The sequence below is a fragment of the Pseudophryne corroboree genome, chromosome 3 (genome assembly GCF_028390025.1).
Source record: "Pseudophryne corroboree isolate aPseCor3 chromosome 3, aPseCor3.hap2, whole genome shotgun sequence".
NCBI lineage: Eukaryota > Metazoa > Chordata > Amphibia > Anura > Myobatrachidae > Pseudophryne > Pseudophryne corroboree.
In genome coordinates, this window is record NC_086446.1 from 299049124 (window position 1) to 299066369 (window position 17246).

Sequence of the window (17246 nt, forward strand, 5' to 3'; positions counted from 1 at the left end):
TCTCACCCATTACAGCCCCCTCTCCCATTACAACACCTCTCTCCAATTACAACACCCCCCTTCTATCATAACATCCCCCACCCATCACAGCACAGAAACCCTCTCCCCTCACAGCACCACCTCCCATCACAGCACCTTACCCTTCACTCATTATAGAACCCTCTACCATTACAGCACCCCTCTGTAATCACAGCACCCCCTTCCCACACAAGACCCATCACAGCATAGCAGCCCTCTCCCCTTGCAACACAGCACTCCTCACCCATTATATCACACCTCCCCACACAACACAGCACCCCACTCTACTGCCCTAGCTGCACATCTCCCCATACTTGCCAACTTTTGAAAAGTAGTTTCAGAGAGTTTATCTCTTGCACTGTAATGTGCTGCTCGCCGTTGAGGTGATGGGGCATGTTACATTAAACCCAAGGGGTGTCTGTCTCCACCTATGGGCATATATATTGTCACACAGAGGTGTGTCCTGCACTGGCAGGTTAAAACTAAAGTACAAAACGCAGTACTGGCTACTAGAGATGTGCGGCTGGCACTTTTCGTGTTTTGTGTTTTGGCTTTGGTTCTAATTCCACTTTCGTGTTTTGGTTTTGCCAAAACCACCCTTTCATGTTTTGGTTTTGGATCTGGATGGTTTTTTTAAAAAAAAACATAAAAACAGCTAAAATCACAGAATTTGGGGGTAATTTTTATCCTACGGTATTATTAACCTCAATAAGATTAATTTCCACTAATTTCCAGTTTATTCTGAACACCTCACACCTCATAATATTGTTTTTAGGCCAAAAGGTTGCACCAAGGGGGCTGTATGACTAAGTTAAGCTACACAAGTGGAGTGCACAGTGTGTGTATCTTGTTTAAGGGGGCTGCTGGTATCTGAAGAGTTGTCCAGACTCTAAGGCTAGTATTATTGTACAGGTTTTGGATACCTGCGCTCACCCTCTATTTGGTGTTTGTATGTGAGAAATAATGTATCTCTATGATCTGTAAATAGCTTTATAAGTCACAATGCTTAGTATAACAGATGGTACAATAATTCATATATAATCGATGATATTGTGATTACACATAAATGCCCTTATTTGCAATAGTAACATGCATATTGTGTGAACGCAAACCCCTTGATTCCATAATCGAAAATGTCCAAAGCATCGAGCTGCACGTAAACAGTATCTTCAACATCGCTAGCGAATGGGCATCCTAGATATAAGAAACACTAGACTAGATAGGGCTAGGACTGAATATCTCACATTAGATAGTAAAATACCCACAATCCCACCATCCACTTTCTATGAGGATTACAATCACCTAGAGAAACTTATACAAAAGAAAACCAGAATATGGTGGGACAAACAAGCACTCGATTGGTATACCACTTTCAACCTAATTCCGAAGGGTCTAAGATTTAAAAAAAGACCAGCACACCATTTAGATGACCAGAAATTCGTAGAGGAGTGGAATATCATTCTACACAATTGTTCACGAGATCTGATAGAACTGATTAACAAGAAACACATAGAGGATCTAGCCACCCTAGAGGTGCAAATACAAGATGCATACAAATCCCTGGAACCAATGAGACAAGAACCAGGTTTTGCAGACATAGAAAATATAACACAGAAGAGGTTGGTCAATAAAGAAAACAACCTCATACAATCCAAACTAAAGAAAATACTAAGAGATAGACAACAAAGTAACAACAAAACTAAGAAACACAAAGCCACGTACAAATCACCAAAGATACATAAGGAACACAACAAACACAGAACAGCCATACTACCCAAGCCTGGGAATCACAAACTAAATAAGGACCATTACAAACATAAGAGAAAACCTACCATTACGAAGGGACATCTCTACAAGAACACTGGACTGACTTATCAGCAATACATGAACAAAATCCACAATATATCGAAAGAAATACCACAGAGAACAAACACACCAGTTTCAACAAGCGCAAGGTCGACAAGTGATTCTGAGGACACATCCTTCTCTGTCTACGACATTGAAGAGGACCTAGACTACGAACAATTAGCAAGACTCTCCTTCGACCATGGTTGGGTAACCACACAGAGAACATACCATACCACAAGGGAGTCGGACATTGAGGTTACATCATTGACAGTCATACCACAGACCAAGACCACTGACACGACAACCAAAGAAATAAACATTCCAGAAGCATCACACACAAACAATTTGAGGGAACACGCTGCTCCTTTTTTAGAATGGGGTGCAGACGAACAGGTCTGCGGAACCAAAACATTAGCAGGAGTGAACACAAAAAAAGAAAAGGAGGGACACAGAGTCAGACGAGGATGTAGGGGAGGGCAGAATGCCAAAAAAGGCAAAACAAAGGGACAACCAAACATTGAACCAAAAATAAACAGGACCAACATCTTTAATCTCAGTCAAATGGAACTTACGGAACATCACAAAACAGTACTGAACAAAGGGCTCAAGTTCGCACCTACCAAACAACCTAACAAATTCGATGTATACTGTGATCTCCAGACATTCATAAGAAAACTGACACTGAAGAAATATTTTGCTAGTAATCCAGTTATCAGAAATGCCAATGACAGGGACATGGACAAATACACCCACACACCACATAGGCCCCAGTCCACATTTTACCCCAGCCACCTCAAAAATCACTACATTAAAACTTTGAAGCCCTCGTGACAGAGGACTTAGACAAATTGGATCAGGAGAACAAAAGGACACGAACACAGACGCAATAACCTCACCAATAATGAAACCAAGGCACTGAGAGATCTGGAGAAAAACAAGGACATAATAATTAAGCCAGCAGACAAAGGGGGGGGGGGGGTATAGTTGTCCTGAACAAAACAGACTACATTCAGGAATCATTGAGAATCCTGGGAGACACATACCGGACACTACCAACTGACCCAACACATCCATACAAAAAAGAACTGGATCAATTCCTCAAACAAGGACCGGAATTAGGTATATTGAACAAACAAGAATTTCAATTTCTATCCAACAACCACCCAGTCATTCCCATATTTTACTACCTCCCTGAGATCCACAAACATCAGACAAACCCTCCCGGACGCCCAATTATCTCAGAAATCAACTCACTCACCTCAAACCTCTCACAATATATAGACACGTTCTTAAAAGAGAAAGTCAAAAACCTGCCATCATACATACGGGATACCACGGACATAATTAGAACATTACAGATGGTAGAGTGGCAACCAGATTACTGGCTGGCGACCAGCGACGTGACATCACTATACACAGTAATTGCACACAACCAAGGGCTTGAAAGCATAAAACATTTTCTACAGACAGACAGAACTCTGGATCCAGAACAAACTGATTTTATTGTCACAGCTACCGAATTCATACTGAACCATAACTATGTGTGGTTCAACGACACCTACTACCTACAAATGACCGGGACCGCCATGGGATCGAGGGTGGCGCCAAGTTATGCGAACCTCTTCATGGGCAAATGGGAGGAAGAGAGCATATGGAGAGGGCATGATTTTGGCGCAACCTCGTCCTATGGCGGCGCTACATTGATGACATAATTTTCATCTGGAAAGGGACACAGGACTCCCTGAATTCATTCATCCAACACATGAATAACAATGACAGGAATCTCACATTCACAACTCACACTAGCAAAGAGAAGGTTGAATTTCTGGATTTAGAGATCTTCATTAAAGACAATTCATTACGGACAAAAACATTCAGGAAGGATGTGGATGTCAACAGTTACATCCTAGCAACCAGTGGACACCACAACACATGGCTTCAAAACATAAATAAGGGGCAATTCATGAGAATTAGGATAAATTGCTCAGATGTGGGTGATTTTAAGACACAAGGGAAACAGCTGGGGGACCAATTCTTGGAAAAGAAATACGCCCCCAAATTGGTAGACAAAGCATTTGCAGAAACATTACACTTAGACAGACAAACACTGCTACAGGACAAAACCAAAACACGGAATTCCCCAGGAGAGAGGACTTACTTAATAACCCAATATAACAGAGCAGCCAAACAAATAGAGAAGACATTGCAAACACATTGGAGTATACTAAGGAAAGATGAGGACCTCAATAAAATCTTGGATGACAGACCACACATAGTCTACTGGAAAGCCCCTGACATTAAGCAGAAATTGGTAAGGAACCATCTCAAACCATCAGCAAAGGTACAAACTACGTTACCGTACACAGAACACCATACGGGCTTTCACTATTGTGGCAAATGCTGAGGCTGCAAGATCACACACAAGACCACCACAAAGAGAATAGAGAAATTCCACTCCTCCACGATAAATGAGTCATTCAAAATCAAACATGAAGTCTCATGTGAAAGTAAGGGGGTGATATACCTACTGAGATGCCCGTGTGGGCTATAATATATAGGCAGAACCATCAGACCTTTAAAAAATAGGATATATGAACATATAAGAAACATCAAAATTGGATATGAGAACCACAGCGTATCAAAACATTACAAAGAAGTACATGAGGCAAATCCCACCACTTTGTTCTTCATAGCAATAGAGAAACCACCCAGAAATTGGAAAGGTGGGGATTTCAATAAAACATTGGATATGAACGAATTAAAATGGATCTTTAATCTCAAAACCATGGCACCGAAAGGTCTCAACATTGACTTTACTAACATCATACTAGCCAAATAATTACTACAGGTTGGAGCACAATATCGGACATTGGAAAACCAGATACCCATATCCACTTATACATAAACATGAATACATATGCAAATGTGATGTTTGTAGAAAATGATATCTTTACTTAACCGTAGAACTACTATTCATGTATGTTGATACATATGACCAAGAAACCACTATCTATATATGGGACATACACGTTGTCATCAAACACCATACCATAAAAGTAAAAAAGTCTGGCACACTACTGTTTGAAATGAACAGATGCACTAAGTGAAGCATTTCCATGGAAACATCAATCACCCATTTGGAACCACACCCACCACAACATCAATCACCCATTTGGAACCACACCCACCGCATCCGATTGGTCAGAAAGACCAATAAAAGAACCCCATGTGACAGCACTCTGAATCTATGAAGAAGGCCATTTGCGGCCGAAACGCATTGGAAACAGATCCATACAAACACCTCAAGCCTGCCAGCACATCACCGCAAACTACATCCACAAGACTCCTCGCCGGCCGGCGAGTGGAGCGGCCGTTGAGACCGCACAGGACATTGGAAGAAGTGGAGCGTTGCGGCAACGCAACTTCCGGTTGTTCAGTGCGGCTTCCGGCGGGACCCGGCAGCCTAGCAGCAGAGCCAGGAAGGCTTCCAGCTCTGTCTGCTGAGGAGCACCACCGGGGACGGATACAGCGGAAACAGTGCAAGCGGCCACATCATCACTCACCACAGAGTGAACAAAGAGAACTAAACATCACATCGTGAGGGTAAGTTGCACCTGGCAGGCCGGGACGTCGGCCTCCCAGAACACGACCTCCACCTACGATCAATTATTGACAGAGAACCGCCTCTGGGCACACTGCTTAGACTCACACTGAGGGGAAAGTAAATCCCTTCAGATAAAGACTGACTCTTATATATCTGGAACAAAGATACTCCTTTTCTCACAAGACTTTTCTTTAGGATATTCATCACACAGCAATACCATATTTTATTTCATCTCGTGTTTATTTTCCCTATACATCGGATGTTCACACAATATGCATGTTACTATTGCAAATAAGGGCATTTATGTGTAATCACAATATCATCGATTATATATGAATTATTGTACCATCTGTTATACTAAGCATTGTGACTTATAAAGGTATTTACAGATCATAGAGATACATTATTTCTCACATACAAACACCAAATAGAGGGTGAGCGCAGGTATCCAAAACCTGTACAATAACACTAGCCTTAGAGTCTGGACTACTCTTCAGATACCAGCAGCCCCCTTAAACAAGATACACACACTGTGCGCTCCACGCAAACCCCTTGATTCTGTTGCCTACATATATTAAATTCTGGAGAGAAAAACTTCTGATCCTCTGCATGCAACACCAACTTGCTCTGGGTGGAAACCAAGGTGCATCGGTCAGGCTTTTGGTGCTTTGTGAATGTCAACCACTCCACAGAATGTAGTTTTTTGTTGAATTTAATCAAATAAAAAAATGTATGTTTTCCACTCGTATTTTTTCTTCATCCACTAGATTCCTGAATCTGCTACGAAGCTTCACAACTTCTGTTATCAGATTGGATTAGATCAGACTATTGGAACACACACACAAACAAAATAATATAATAATAGATCATTATTAGTTTTAAGAAAGTTAAACTATGAGAATGAAAACATACATAACGTACAGTATGTGCAATGGGAAGACCAGGTCATTGATTAATGGCAGATATCCAAAGTCATAATACTTTTGGAGCATGGTTATTAGTTTAATAATGCATTCGTTCTGTAAAGGTATGCTATGCTAATTTTTATTGGTAATAATAGGGGTTCTGATTTTTGCAATCAAAAATGTTCCAGACAGCCTTTTTCAAGCACTTTGATTACTGGGGCAGATGTATTAAGCCTGGAGACGGCATAAGGAAGTGATAAACCAGTGATTTGTGCAAGGTGATAAACACACCAGCCAATCAGCTTCTAACTGTTAATTTACATATTGGAGCTGATTGGCTGGTGCGTTTATCACCTTGCACATATCACTGGTTTATCACTTCCTTATGCCTTCTCCAGATTAATACATCTGCCCCACTATTTGCATTTCCATTATGTACTAGATGAATAGACACATGACAGTTATATTCCATTGGGTGTTTCCATCCATCTGGAGTTTTAGCACAACACAGTACTGTACCTTCATTATTCTTACTTTCTGTTCAGAAACGCTAAGAGACATATATTTTGGTGAGTTCTGCAGGACACCTGAGAGAGTTGGACAGCCTCCCACATGCCAGCCACTTCCCAAGTGAAGTTGGAAGCCCGGAGTCTCGATGCCACAATCCACTTTAAATAGCATCATCCCACCCACCAGTTTACATAGTGCCCATAGGATCCTTCAGCACTCTTCCATCTTCTAGAATAGTGGTACTAAAAAGGAAGACCCTCACTCATTCACTAAGACACTTAACACATTAAAAATATGCCTTGTATATTGTATTACATAAATGCCAATGCAAATGTTGGATACGCACAGCACTAAGAATAATGATGAAGGTATTCTCAATATTAGTTAGAATGAGCAAAGTATAGTATGCCTCTTCAAGTGCAAGGACTTGTAATGCAACCAAATCTGCATACAGAAGGGAGATTTTTTTTTATATACATGTCTGTTATGGAATTAAGCAAATTATGTTTAATTGATAATTGAATTTCTTTGAAGAACCCAATGGATGCCCAGGCCAGAACAGACATATGGGTTAAGCTTTATTGCCACCAGATAGCATTATAGATCCCTGCACAATGAACATGCTTGGTGGTTAATGATCCATGTACAATTATCTTTCTACTTTCAAAAGAAAGCTTTTCCATAGGTAAGTTACTTAAATACATCATTATGTATCACTGCAATATGCATGCATAATAGTTACCATGGGCCCTCTGGCATCAGGGGTAAATATACACCAAAGGGCCAGATGTACTAAGCCTTGAAAAGTGTTAAAGTGGAGGGTGATAAAGTACCAGCTCCTAGCTGCCATGTCACAGGCTGTATTTGAAAATTACAGTTCGGAGCTGGTTGGTTGGTAATTTATCTCTCTCCACTTTAACACTTTTCAAGGCTTAGTACATCTGGTCAGAGGCGTCGGAACTGGTGGTAGGGGCAAAGGGGCAGCTCGCTCCCCCCAAACATAGAGAGGCCCCGATCAAGGTACAGGAGGAGCGGTGGAGCGTTGTGCAGTCAGGTGAAAGACCGTACATTACATCTTCCGCTCCGTGCAATGAACGTCCCAGGCCCAGTGCAGCCGCTGCCTCTCCCCCATAATTTTCAGGCATTTTTTTATTGTTATTGCTGCCGCTGCGCTGCTAGTCAGACAGCAGCAGCATGCCTGCAGGCAGAGGAGCTCCGCCTCCTTGAACTCTGCAAGGTGCGAGCTTTCCGGCTGTCAGCTTGAGGGAGGCTATCGCCACGCGCAATGGATTCGATGCAGACGGCGGACCTACTGAGCCCGGACAGGTGAGTGGGAATGCAGAGGGTGCGGCTGGAGGCATCTCCTGGGACAGCGTGGGGGAGAGAGGGAAGAGGCTGCCTTTGAGGCTGGAGGCATCATCCCCTGTGAAAGGGGGAGGGGAGGGGAAGGAAACTGCCTGTGACTGGGGGAGAGGAGGCTGGCTGTGCCTGTGCTGCTGGAGGCATCCTCTGTGACAGGGGTGGTGGGGAGGAGGCTGCGCTACTGGGACATGCCCTGTGACCGGGGGAATAGGGGGGGATAAAGGGGAGAGGAGGTTGTCTATGCTGCTGGGAGGCATCCCCTGTGACCGTGCAGTGGGAGCGGAGGGGGGGGGGGTTGGGAGTTTAGGAGGTCGGCTGTGCCCTATCATCCACTATTCCCCTGTCACCCTTACCATGACAGTCACTATCTCCCTGTCACTCTCTCTCTCTCTGTCACCCTATCACAAACTATCTCCATCACCTAGTATCTCCGTCTCCCTCACCATGTCACCCACTATTTTTCTGCCACCCAATGTCTTTCTGTCACACACTGTTTCTCTGACACCTTCTATCTCCCTGTCACACCTCCTTGCTGAGAAGTGCTGCTGTTGCTGCCGGCTTCCAGCGCTTGTCACTCTGACAGGCAGCAGCTGCGCCGGCATTATGAAAAGAGGCTCCCCCCTCCCTGCCTCCTTACTGAGGGAGCCTCACTGTCCTGCGTGTTGCTGCCAGAGACTGTCTCTCTCACTTACCACAGGCAGCGAAGAGATGTGTCGCCCACCCGCCAAGGAAGACCACACTATCTCAGGCAGCTCTGAGTACTCTCCGAGTCCCGAGCTCCGCCTCCCCAGTGGGCTGCTCTAAGTCAAAGGGTTAGCCGCAGCACTAGACTGAATCCCACGTGTGACAAGCTGCTGCCTTTTCCTAAAGATGAGAGGAGGCATTACTTACACTCCAAATATATGGTAATCGACAGTTGGGGGGATGGCTCTCCGTATTTTATAATCTGTATATGAATGTATAATCCACACTTAGAGCATTTTATTTATTCTAATAAAGCTATTTTTATAGGCACCTTCCCTCACTCTCCCTGTAAGTCCACCCTCGGTGCGCCTGCCCTCACCCTCCCTGTAACTATTCCCCCCCACTCAGTGCCCCTGCCTTCACCCTCCCTTTAACACCCCATCAGCGCCCTTGCCCTCACCCTACCTGTAACTCCCCGTCAGTGTCCCTGCCAACACCCTTTATGTAGCTCCCCGTCAATGTCCCTGCTTTCAACGTTCCTGTAACCCCCCACTCAGTGCCCCTTCCTTCACCCTCCCTGTAACTCCCCCCTCAGTGCTCCTCACACTCCTTCTAACTCCCTGTCAGCATCCATGCCCTCACCCTCACTGTAACTCCCCCTCAGCATCCCTGCCCTCGCCCTCCCTGTAACTCCCACGGCCACTACTATCAGTCACCTTGACGCCAGCACTGCACTGGTCACTGCCAGCGCTTGACCTACTCTCCCTGCTACATGGGGCACGTGGTGGGAAACTAGAGTGGCATGGGAGAGCTGAGCTGCTAATTTTGCAGTTCTGTGTTCAAATAGTCGCCACCTCCAGGGGGAGTGTATATTTGCCGTGCAAGTGTGTGATCCTATGTGTACGCTGAGCTGCTAAAATCCACTTTGAGCAGTCCCTGCGCAGCCCAGGACTTACTCCTACAGTGCGATCACATCAGGCTGATCGGGGCCGGAGCTCACGTCAGACACCCTCCCTGAAATCGCTTGGGGACACCTGCGATTTTACAGACACTCCCAGTAATTGGTCAGTTACCACCCACAAATGGCCTGCTCCTGTCAATCACCTTGCAAACACCCATGCGATCGGATTTTTCGCACCATCCTGCCGCTGATCAGTGATGCCCTTTGTTGCTGTCCAATGCGTGTGCACAGTTAGTACCTGATTGCCCGCTGTGCGAAAACATACAGCAGCGATCAGATCTGAATGACCCCCTTAGTGTGGATCTGGCCTTCTCAATATATTTCATGTGGCTCTGGACTTTAGTGATTCAGCAATTTAGGGGCACCAAAATGAGATTATATCTTGCCCCCCCCAACCTAAAAACGTTCTGACGCCCCTGCATCTGGTCCTTAGCCACTTAACTGATGATTTTTTTCCCAAAAAAAGCTCCAAATTTGTCCAAATTGTTTTTTTATGAGTGAATTAGGTGAAGGACATGAATTTAACCCTATCCAAATTATTTTAATAGTTTTAAATATTTTTTTCAAACATCAAAACATCGATGGGGAACATAGTGACCATCGCTGCTTTCACTTTGAAAGCCGGGACAGCCTCCAGGTACACAGGGGGGGTTAATTACACTCCCCAGCGGCTGCTATTGTCTACAGCCGCTGGAGGGCGGGATCCTGCCATGCTGACCGATCAGCAGTGATCAGCAGCACGGCAATCAGTGGGGGAGAGTGCAGGGACTAACACTGTTTATCTGACCTGGTCGCAACCCGTGTGACCAGGTCAGATAAAGCACTTGCAGGAATGATCATATCTGATGCCACCATGCCAGGCAAGTGGTTAGTAAGATATGGCGCACACAATGATATTGGGGTTTTTTGTTACATTGTTTTATTTTGTACCACTAGATGCTACAAAATGCCTATTCATAAAGCAATACAGGGATTGTACAATTTAAGACAATTGGTCCTTCGAGGCTCATCCTATAATACTGACAACCTGTATTAAGCATCTTGTTCATTTAAAATCCTCTAGGCTATTCTATCTGTAGAATACAATAAAAGGGAGCTGCTGAAATGGGGTTAGTATATTTGGAACAGCCAGGAGGTATTTATGAATTAGCTAAGGGGCTGTGGGATGGGTGCTTTGTTAAAATAAAAAATAAAAAAGTCTGGAATTCTCATTAAATAATGTGGATATATTCTGCAGTACTTTTACATCACATGAGAGCAGTCATGACAAACTGGAAAAATTGGTTTATATTGAATCCTGTTTCATCAAATGGTTTCTCTTACCTCCTAAAATTCCCTATTTTGTTTGTAGTGTCCACTATTCTGACATTGAAGGGAATTTGGTTTATTGGGAAATAAATATATTGTATTATGATCTCAGGTGTTCTTTAGTCAGATTTAAATAGCAGTAAGCGTCACCTCAAGGTTGGAACAGTGTGTGTGCAAAATGTCATTTACATTGTGGTTTCCATATTGTTATTGTAGTGTGGTGACAGTTTGTTCAGTCAATAGTTGTGGGAAGGCAGATTAGAAGGGCTAATTCAGAGGTGGATGCAGAAGCTCTATTGGTGGTTCTCCAGCCTGGCAAATGTCAATGCAAAGTCTTTCCTTTGTGTGAGTCCAAATGTGCAAGGACTGAGCTGCCCACTGCCAGCATCCTTACATGCAGTAATACTGATGGGGGAATCCTTAAACACCACCATCAGTCGCACCATCGAAACTTGCTTCAGCCCTATGGCAAGTACAATTTCTCAATCAGTCAATTTCTCTGTCTCAGTATGGCCTTCTACACAGGGGAATCTTTAGAGAGGAGGAGGCCCATGTGCAGTGTCCTTCTGAGCCCCCTCCTCTCTAGTCGGCAGCGGTCTTGACTCTGGGCACTAGGGTCACTAGGGGAGTCTAGTGCACATTTGCAGGTCTCTAGGAAAATGGCGCGGCAGCCATTTTCCCCGTGATATTCCTACTTTGCATGTGCAAAACACCAGAAAAATGGCCATCGCACTATTTTCCCAGTGATTTCTGCAGTGCTGCTGCTGTGATGCTGCACTCTGGAGGGCAAGTATTGAAAAAAATGGGTGAGGGTGTACGGTATGGGCTCGCCTGGACCCTGTGGCCTGCACACTCTACATCTATTAGAAATACGCCGGTGCTCCTATGTGTGTGTCACAAGCATTTTCACAGACGCACATGCAGCACTCCCATAACATAATAAGACAATCTCCGTGCTTGTGCTAATACATCTCCCTGTCACCACCCAGGAATGCCCACTACAATTTTAATATCCAACTTTAATTGTATTATTTAAAAGGAAAATCTACAGTATCTTCCCTTTCTCTGCTGTGTCCTCATGTTAATAAATATTTCCTATTGTATGTTTGCCTAGGCTGAAAGATTTGTCTGTATATATAATAAGTATGTGTTTGTCTGGTAAGATTGATGAAATGTGAAGTTACAGTTTACTTTATGTTCTGATTTATCTCTGTCAGCACCTTATGTGTTTGTTGACTTTAGTTTGTCTAATTAATCCAAATCATGATATTGTCCATAGAGCCCATTAATTGCATTGCACTAAGACATATTGCTTTCTTTGCTGGAGCGGTGTGGGAGACAGCGTAGTGACTGATGCAGGCAGTTGCCATGGTTGCTACAAATTGTTGAAACCACTCACCTGTCAGTATATCTGTAAAGGGAAGGCCGCATGCATTGTGGGAGAATCAAGCTAGTGTATAATTTAAAAAACCCATGAATATTATGTTTCCATTTCTCTAAATCTGCCTTTGATAAACAATACCATACCAGTGTCTTTGTGAGCTGCAATTCCTGGAAATACAGCACAGCATAGCGATTTCTTGTGGAGCAGATTCATACGGAGAGTAACTCCATGTCACTAGAGAGGTGTAAGTGATGATGAGCTCCTGTTCACTCTCAGTTTAGTGAGAGACCCCTGGGAAATGAACTATTCTTCTGCATGCTCTGTTTTCTCAAATGAATAACCATTCACAAAAAAATAAACGCATTTCTCCAGTGGCAGAGCCATTGTTGCGGGCATATTAAACAGTCTGACTGTTAATGAATACAGTTTCCGTTCTCATTTAAAAGTCATCAACGAGGAGATGTGATTCTGAAATCTATCAAGCGTCACATTAAATAACCGCTGAGGATTCAGTCCCTGCTGCTGTGATATTGATGGCTTATCAGCTGCATACATGTATGATTTAGCAATAATTATCATGGCAGCGCAATAAAAAATTGATTATGTGAGCTCAGCCAGCCAGAATTAGATTGTTAACCATGCAAAAACATACATCTCATGTTCAGAGCATCCGCAGCCTAATGACACTTAAATCCACTCTATTCTTCCTTCCTGCACGACATGATGGCTAACAGAATTAAAGCTTTGTGCTCGTTAACATGTAACCAGGTTACACTACACATCAGCCTACAGGAATGTTTACTGGAACAAGATTATATATTTCTGGCAAACATTTTTTTAGCTGTGTGAACGGTGAGTTGAGAAAAGCACTAATGCAAATAATCCTGACCAAAAGGAGTAGATCCTTGTCTACCTTCTGGCCCTGGGTAAAGGCTAATTCAAAACAGTACTCTTTGAGTCACCCACTGAGTATTTAGGGCATGACACAAGCTTGTGCTTGCAGATAAATCAAGAAAAATAAGAGACGTACAGTAAGTCCATGAGAGGTCATTAAATCTTAGATGCAGAAATACGTTTTGCCCCACAGCAAAATGTGGGCAGGCCAGGTGTGGCAATGGTGCTCTAGCCGGTCAGGGTTTGCAAAACAGCAGGGCAGAGGACTAATCTGAGCAACCGCAGTCTGGCTTGTCCTTACCTTCACTTCCATTGGTGGCCATACAGTGGCGTAACTAGAAATTTTTCTCCCCCAAGCCAAAAAATTCTCCGCCCCCCCCCCCCTCCCATCCCCCATAATTGTCACTAGCAAGGGATACACCAGCGCGCGCCACAAAAGGGGCGTGGCTTTGTTGATATGGGCGTGGCTTTGCATAAAGGGGCGTGTCATTGCAGGAAAAGACTACCTTATACCCCAGTTTTGCAACCTGCATGCCCAGATGTTGGCCACCACAGGAAAGAAAAATAATCCTGATTCATGCCCTTTACATTATTTGTCATTTTTCCTCCTTATAGTAATGCCCCGTATACATTATGCCACATACTGCAATGGCCCTTAGACATTATGCCACACACAATAATGCACACGACACAATATGCACACACCATAATGCCCATGACACATTATGCCACACACCGTAATGCCTGTGACACATTTTGACAGGAATCGCAATGCCCGTTATACATTATGCTACACACTGCAATGCCCCTGATACATTATAGCACATACAATGCCTGTGACACATTATGACACACACCGCAATGCCCCTGAGACATTATACCACATACCACAATGCCCGTGATATAGTATGCCACACACCGTAATGCCTGTGACACATTATGCCACACACCGCAATGCCCATTACACATTAAGTCCTACAGTAAGGCTTTTAATTACTTTTAAATTACCTGCTCGTTGCCAGGGGTTTCATGCTCTTGGTTCCATGCACGGTGCCAGGGGTTTTCATGCTCAGGGTGTCATGCTCGTTGCCAGGGGTTTCATGCACTGGGTGTCATACTCGTTGCCAGGGGTTTCATGCACTGGGTGTCATGCTCGTTGCTAGGGGGTAATGCTTGTTGCTAGGGCTGTGCTCCCAGTGCCACATATGCCCCCCAGTGCCAGATATTCCCCCCCAAGTGCCAGGTACACATATACCCCCCAGTGTTACATATGCCCCCTCAATGCCACATATGCTCCCCCTCCCCCAGTGCCAAATACGCTCCCCCAGGAACAGCTTACCCCGCTGTTTTGTGAAGGGGGGACACGGAGGGCACAGCGCGCGCCTCTCCTGGGTCCCTCCTGCATCTCCGGCGTGTCTGTTAAATGAAGTGCCGGTTCGTGAGCCAATCAGAGCTCACGAACGGGCACTTCATTCAATAGACCCGCCGGAGACGCAGGAGGGACACAGTAGAGGCGCGCGCTGTGCCCTCCGTGTCCCTCCTGCACAGCAGCGGCTAGGGAAGGAGGGAGACAGCAGATTGACATGCGGATGGCTCGTCCGCATGTCAATCTGCGCTAAATCAGTAGCGGCGCCCCCCGCAGCCCTGCGCCTCCAAGCCACCGCGAGGGCTGCAGGGGCAGTAGTTACGCCACTGTGGCCATACCATTTGCTCCTTCTGAAGTTAAGCTACTGCTTTAAAACTGCAAAGATTATTTCCTGAGTGCAAGATATTTAGGGGTCCATTTACCATACAATATTTGCGGCTATGTCCCCGAAAACACCTGTTTTTGTGGACTAGCAGCAAATATTATGTATCCCGATTCCAAGCAAATCAGGAATGAGGGATTGCAGCAGTTATCTCTGATACCCACGGTGGTCCCTCCACCGTCGCCTGCAGCCGCATCCCCCATAGGTTTCTATGGGGTATGTGATATTGCCTTGCCTGATGTATCAATAGTGGGAATGCAACACATTCCCAGTATTGGATATCACAGCTACCACTATCTTCTGATTGTGGTATTCCATTTTAGCCTATGGGCTACACTTAGAGGGATGAAATTCCAACAGGGTTTCCCAGATACCCTCTGCCGGAAATGGCCCATGTGTGCAGCGGTCATGATGACTGCGCATGTGCAGTGGCCCCGGCAGCATACAAGGCGCTTTGCAGGTACAAGCTCCTTTCAGAGCGCCTGTCCCTGCCTTTGCCGGGTGATACATCCACCCTATATGATTGCATTATACAGTGCAATCTGGGCGTGATAGTAGCCCCAGGATTGCATTGCATATGTGATCATTGGTAAATGGTCCCTTAAATTTTGAACAAGTGTATCTACTGAATTGTTAGCATAGCAACAGCAATACAACAAGGCACAGTACAAAATCCTTTTTGACTGTGCTGTGCTCCTCAGTTTGTACAAATACATGGAGATTTCTATCAAAGTGCACACTTTGGTTGAACTGAATGGCAGTAGAAGATTGCTGCAAATGAGGGCAGGAATCAGACTGAGCGAGGGCCACTCATGAAAAGTATGAAGAAAGTGCTCTAATGCACCTATTTTGCTGTGTAGATCAAAGAGATGGTTTCAATTAGAGGAGCAAAATGATTGAACTTGCAATTTTGCTGATTCAGTTGTTTTGCGGAGGAGCACACAGCCATTTCCACTCCACAAATGCACATTTTTCCATCAGCTCTGAGTATTTGGAAAACAGGATGTGTCCTATTGTTTTGATGGGATGCATTTTGCACCTCTCACTTCAATAGAGAGTTACATTTCTAGCCCAATGTAGAACCATTATTCAGTATGTACAAACTAGTGATGAGCGGGTTCGGTTTCTCGGAAACCGAACCCCCCCGAACTTCACCTTTTTTACACGGGTCCGAGGCAGGTTAGAACCTTCCCGCCTTGCTCGGCTAACCCGAGCGCACCCGAACGTCATCATCCCGCTGTCGGATTCACGCGAGATTCGGATTCTATATAAGCAGCCGCGCGTCGCCGCCATTTTCTCACTCGTGCATTGGAGATGATAGGGAGAGGACGTGGCTGGCGTCCTCTCCGTTTATTGTAGAACTAGAGAAGTTGATTGGTTTATTGCTTTTGCTTAATTGTGGGGAGGATTAGGGAGCAGCTGTTAGGAGGAGGAGTACAGTGCAGATTTTTGCTGATAAGTGACCACCAGTTTTTATCCGTTATCTGCCTGAAAAAAACGCTCCATACCATATCTGTGCTCAGTGTGCTGCATAATATATCTGTGCTGAGTGCTCACACTGCTTAATTGTGGGGACTGGGGAACAGCTATAGCAGGAGTACAGTGCAGAGTTTTGCTGACAGTGACCACCAGTATACGTTATCTGCCTGTAGAAAAACACTCCATATCTGTGCTCAGTGTGCTGCTTTATTGTGGGGACTGGGAACCACCAGTATAATTAATATTATTATTATATAGGAGGAGTACAGTGCAGAGTGCACTGCTGTACCTACCTCTGTGTCGTCATCCATTAAGTATACTATCCATCTACATTCTATACCTGTGGTGCATTTTAGTTTTGCAGTTTGCTGACACAGTGTCCACCAGCATACTATATATAGCAGTACGGTAGGCCACTGCTGTACCTACCTCTGTGTCGTCACTCGTCATCCATGAAGTATACTATTATCCATCTACATTCTAAACCTGTGGTGCATTTTAGTTTTGCAGTTTGCTGACACAGTGTCCACCAGTATACTAT